This window comes from Onychomys torridus, chromosome 2, assembly GCF_903995425.1.
Source record: "Onychomys torridus chromosome 2, mOncTor1.1, whole genome shotgun sequence".
Lineage (NCBI taxonomy): Eukaryota > Metazoa > Chordata > Mammalia > Rodentia > Cricetidae > Onychomys > Onychomys torridus.
This window is the reverse complement of record NC_050444.1, coordinates 135,010,434-135,016,573: the sequence shown is the minus strand read 5'-3', so window position 1 is coordinate 135,016,573 and position 6,140 is coordinate 135,010,434. Positions and strand designations below refer to the sequence as shown.

General features: G+C 42.9%; 1 non-coding gene across 1 annotated transcript; it reads left to right on the top strand.

Moving 5' to 3' along the window:
• Window positions 1-1,438: 1,438 nt before the first annotated feature.
• Window positions 1,439-1,512, top strand: Trnat-ugu. The gene has a single exon. It is a non-coding gene; the product is annotated as a tRNA-Thr (tRNA).
• The last annotated feature ends 4,628 nt before the right edge of the window (window positions 1,513-6,140 follow it).

Genomic DNA, 6,140 nt, shown 5'->3' with positions numbered 1-6,140 from the left:
GCTCTGGGAAGGAGTTTCTTCTGTGGTGACAGGAAAGGACTGAACTAAATTTGACAGGAAAGGATTGAACCGAATTTGACATGGGGGCCTGCCAGAGGCTCCTCAGGGAGTTTCTTGATTGCAAAAGATTACCTTGACTGTCTCTTGTTGATCTACATTCATTAGTCCAGTGTCTGCCTTTGCCACACCTTCTGCATAATTCAGAAGGGAGGGCATTCTATTGGGATTATTCCTAGCAAAAATATTGTTTTTAGGAATGCACTGTTTATAGTCCCTTTTTAGGTGACCTTGTTTACCATAATTGAAACATTCGATGTTTCAATTTTTCTTCAAACCTCTGGAAACCACCTCTCCTATTCAAACATCATCATGATCATGAGATTCAATATTAATTGTATCTTAGATCCATTCATCCAAGGGTGCTGATCTTGACTTTAATGGCCTAATTATCCTTTTGCATTGTGCATTAGCATCTTCAAAAGCCAGAGATTTGATTATTATCTGTCTAGCTTCTGAATTTGGTATTATTCTATTTACTGCTGAAGTCAGTCTTTGTAAGAAATCAGTGAAAGTTTCTTTTGGACCCTGTATAATTTTTGTAAATGATTCAATTTTCTTTCCTACTTCTTCAATTCTGTCCCAAGCACTCAGGCTGCCATGCAGCATAAAGTTAGGGTATGGTCATCATATAAATATTGTCTTTGTATATCAGCATAATTGCCTTCTCCAAGAAGTTGATCTTGGGATATTTCAAGACCTCCATTTCTACTTTGTTGCTCAGTGGTCTTAGCCTCATCCTTCCACCAGGTCCTCCATTGTAACTGGGGACCAGCCTCTAAGATGGCTGTAACCAAATCTCTCTAGTCTTGAGGGATAATTCTATTATAAGTTGACCATGAGTTTATCATCTGCTTCACAAAAGATGAGTGAATGCCATATGAGACTGTTGTTTCTTTGAATCTCCTCAAATTTAACATTTGCACCAGAGTCCAATCAGCTCATACATAGCCTTGAGGATATCTATCATTGGAAGTTCCTAAAAGGTTACTGGATAGGTTAAGGTTGGCTGTTTGAAAGGCTTAGGCTGTTTCTCTGTAACCTTATATTGCAATGTTGAGATTGGTTCTCCTTTAAATTCTTCTGTCTGGGTCTGAATATCTCTATGATTTATTTTAATAGGTTTTTCTAAAACTTTTATCTTGTGACTCATGTTAATCAATTTTTTAAAATATAAAACAGAAATGATCAAATAAATAATATTTATAATTGACATTACATCTATCCCATCAACATTAATGCTCTCATTTAATTGTTCCATTTTTAGAGTGTCTAATGTATTATCAAATGGAGACCAAACACCCTCCATTGTAAAAATGTTTACCATTTTTTAATGTGGGAAAAAACTTTAACTAATTTCTCCCTTTAAGAAATCCTGTGTGGCTCCATGGCTTAGCTGGTTAAAGCACCTGTCTTGTAAACAGGAGATCCTGTGTTCGACTCCCAGTGGGGCCTTGTGTTTGGGGCTGGAGAGATGGCTCAGAGGTTAAGAGTACTGGCTGTTCTTCCAGAGGTCCTGAGTTCAATTCCTAGCAACCACATGGTGGCTCACAACCATCTGTAATGAGAGATCTGGTGCCCTCTTCTAGTCTGCAGGCTGAACACTCACTGTATACATAATAAATAAATAAATCTTAAAAAAAAAATCCCAGTTGGGATTGGGAATTTAGCTCAGTGGTAGAGCACTTGCCTAGCAAGCGCAAGGCCCTGGGTTTGGTCCTCAGCTCTGGAAAAAAAAAAAAATCCCAATTGACTCACCAAATCTGCTGACAGTGACAATTCAGGTGACAGTGTGGCAGCAGCCCAAGGAGGGGGCCCAAGGAAAGCCAAAACCCACCAGAGAGGAAAGAAGCAAGAGATTCCACCATCTCACAGGAAAAATGTGCAAAAAGTGGTTAACTCCTGCAGTTATGGAGCCCAAAATCCTATGGAGTTTGCTGCAGAGAGGCTGCAACAAAACTTAGCCGGCAGGTTAGGAAGCCCACGTAGGGTGAAGACTCCAGTTGCATGTAGCTCTGGCCTGAGCCACATGCAAGTGACTTTTTTTGTGAATTCGTGCCCCAAAAGTTGGATGCCAGAAGCTGCTCAAATTTGTAAAGGTCTCACCAACTCCTCAGCCTGAAAAGGCTTTCTAGCTGAAAGGCCTCTAACTGAAAGGATTTCCTCAGCCAAAAAGGCTTTAGTTCCTCTCTCCTCATACCTTATACACTTTTTTCCACTCAGTCATTAAAGGCCTGTGTGCTTCACAAATACTGGGATAAAGGTGTGTGCCTGGCTCTGTTTCTTTCCTAGACTGAGTCAATCTCATGTAGTCCAGGGTGGCTTTGAACTCACAGAGATCCAGATGGATCTCTGCCTCCCGAGTGCTAGGATTAAAGGTGTGTGCCACCACTGCCTGGCCTCTATGTTTAATCTAGTGGCTTGTTCTATTCTCTGGTCTTCAGGCAGATTTTATTAGGGTACACAATATACCACCACAAAAAAAGTTATTGCCTGAATTTTCCTAGAAACTGGTTAGACCAGGGGCTCAGTTTCTCTCATTCCTAGGCTAGTAAGTCATCCACATTGTGTAATTTAAAGAAAGGTCTTATGACCAAAAAATGTGTCTATGTGTGTGTCTATATATTACTCCATCATTATGTGGTACGATTGAGCTTCTGCTATTTAAATCTTCATGCACATTCTACAACAAGGCTCCCTAGAAACACATCCTGTACTCAAAGCTCGATGACCCTACACTGTACCAAGGACATGGCACATCATGAGAGCACATTCTGACAGAGGGCAGAGGTAACTCTGCAGTTATCGGTCTTTTTCATTTTTATCCAAGAGGGAAGAATGAGGCAGGACCGAGGCTGCAATTGGCAGAGTACTGGGGACACTCCTATTGCTTAGTGGAGAGGGGGTGTTTGATCCTTTTAATGACTTTGCCCAATGTTCATGTCTATGGTAGGACCCAGGCAGTTACAGGGTGGTGTATTTTTGTCTCCATGTATTGTAATGACAGCAATCTTGTCTGGCTTGGTGTTCTGTGAACTCCTGAATATTCCACAGAATTCCACAGCCTAGGTTTGAGTGCTTGGCCAGCAAACTGCTGACATGCTGCCTTTTCCTCATCATGTGCACATCAGCTGAGGTCTTAGGTGCAATGACACACCTCACTACATCTCACTCACACGACAACACTGAGCAGTACCTTTGTTTCTGTTTTATAGAGTAGGATGCTAAAGATGAATGACTTTTCCAGTTTACCCAGTGAAACAAAAGGCAGTGTCCCTCCAGGTGTGATGATGTACACCTTTAGTCTCAGCTCTCTGGAGGCAATGGCAGGTAAGACAGGTAGATCTCTGTGAGTCTACCTCCCTCTGTGGTATTTCTGGCCTTCCCCACCCCCTGACTAGGGCTCTGGGTCCCTTGAGATCTCCTGGCCCAGTCACCCAGCAGAGCAGCTGATACGCTGCATTTCGCAGTAGCAGAGTCCTATCATCTTAGCTTCATTGCTAGCCATTCTGCCCTTGGGTGATGGCCAGTTTCAGCCACTGCTTGCAGTAGCCTCCTCCAGTGGCTCCATCTCTGCCTGCCCAAGTTCTAAGGCAAGGGTCTCTCAGGGCCATGTCCCCAGAGGAGCTTGATGTTTGACTTAGAAATGATCCAGTTCCCAGAGAGGGGACACAGTTTCCCCACAGTCACACAGTAGGTTGGCATGAGGCACAAGCAGAAACCAGGCATCCTGGTAGCTTGCCCTTTCTCCCCTCTTCTGGCAAGGCTAGATTTGTGTAAAGCCTTGTGTAAAATATCTGGTACATTTAATTGGCTGATACTATACACATTTGTTGTGCCTGATTCTGGAGGCAGGAAAAATAAAGCCCTGTCTGTATGTGTAGAGGATACTAGTCAAGTTAGGGAGATAAATAGATACAAATAACATCATAAGTTCTCTAAGTAAACACAGATAAGTAGACAAAACCCTGCCAGAAGACATTCTGGGAGAAAGGACCTGCTAAGGATGGGGTTAAAATCATGATGTCCAAATTGGACCCTAGAGTCTGAGTTCACCACGCCATCTCAGATGTCATGACTGTGTAGGTATGGATCAAAAGAACACGATAGTTGGGATACCTACTGAACAAAGGAAAATCTAGAGTAGAGTCCAAATCTCCAAGCATGCAGTGGCAATGTTGTGAATATGAACTCACAGAATGCCTACAACCTCCAAGTCTTATTCATCACATCTCAGGTACCTTCTGGTTTCTGCAAGAAGATGCCAATCCACCTATGGCTCCAAAGCTGCATAGCTCTGTGGCCATCAGCTATAAGGGACAATTCAAATTTAAATTAGTTAAAAAAGAATAAAGCCAAACTGATCACTTTTGAAATGCTCCAGGGTGCAGATGCTTCCTGACCATTGTATAGGGCAGCATAAACACCAGGTCTCACATCTTCCAAGGAAGTTCTGCTGTCCTGGGCTTCTCTGAAGAGAAGGGAAGAGGCTGTGTCCTCATACAAGGCAAGGTGCCCAGCACCCCCACCTGGAAATTCATGGAGAAACATCAAAGAACAGGGTAGAGAAAAATCACCATTCTGTGGCGTTGGTACTGATCATGTCCTATGTGTGAATTTGATCATGTGTGTGGAGGCTCGTGTGTGTGAATGCGTTCATGTGTGTGGAAAAACTGAGGCCATGGGAAAAACTGAGGTACTGCTCTTCAGGCACCATCTACCTTTCTTCATTTTTCATATTGTATTATCATTACTGGAGCTTACAAGTAGGCTAGGCTAGCTGGCCAGCAAGCTCCATCTACCTATCTCTAGCTCCCTAAATCTGGTACTACAAACACATGCCACCATACTGATTCATACTTATCTACATTCTGAAAATAGAACTTAGGTCCTTGTGATTTCAAGGCAGGTGCTTTACCGACTAAATTATCTCCCTAACCTGGTACCTGTCATTTGTGCCCTACGAGAGGACCAGTACTTTGTCCCTTTGCCAATACACACTGTATTTTGACTTAGCTATGTGAAAACCTACTTAGAAACTGGCCCATAATAGGGGCCTTTGCAAGTGATGGCTAGTCTAGTCCCCAGCTTCACAAAATGGACCCTCTAGTAGCCTGGTTTAGGATTTGAATCTGCATATTATAGTCAAGGTGTCTTAAATGATGGAACTTAGGATAGAACAATGCTCTTTGGGCTCACTTTGTCTTAGGAATGTCAAATTTTATTGATGTTGTAAATCTGGGTGATCTTATGAGGAATGAGTGTGTCAAACAAATGGCTTTAACAGCTGCTTTGTCTGCAGCTGTGTGTGATGGTGCCGCAGACTTACCTCACAGGAGTTAACACAGTCCTGTCTGAGATGCAGCAGGCTTTCACATGATCAGACATAGTGGCTTAACAAAAAGAATTAGGTGGCATGCCGAATCAATATATTTTAAAAAGTGAACACAAATTACCACCTATTACGAGCCAAACAGTTTGCAGAGGATCTTGTAAATGAGTACTTTTGTATTCTTATTTTGAAGAGAGGAAACTGTAGGCCAAGATGAACAATTTGCCCACAGTGGCACAGCTATTAAGTGACAGATCTGAGGCTCGTGCTGGCAGAGCTTTGGAGACAGACCACAACCTTAACTGTTCAACGTTAGTGTTTATGGGTACTTTGAGGCCACCTGGATCAATCCTTTTTTTCCTGGTGCTGCTGAAGTCTGCTGAGGGTCACTAAGATTACTTAGCCAGTTCTTATGACAGAACTTGACCCTGGGTGTGGGTCTCCTGACACTCCTGCTCAGTGTCCTCTTTGCTTCATTACTTTAAGAGAGCCTAATACATAGGATGGCCCACTTGAGCTAGAGGCAATTGTGGGAAAAAAAACAAAAACAAAAAACCTTGGACTTGGGCCAGAGAGATGACTCACAGAGTGAAGGGGTAAAGGTGCTTGCCAGTGAGCCTGTGAGCCTGTGAGCCTGACATCTGAGTTTGAGCCCCAGAGCCCTCGAGATAGGAGATAACTGACTTCTGCAAGTTGTCCTTTTGCCTCCACATGTGTAGTGCACACACACACATACATATAGATCACAGAC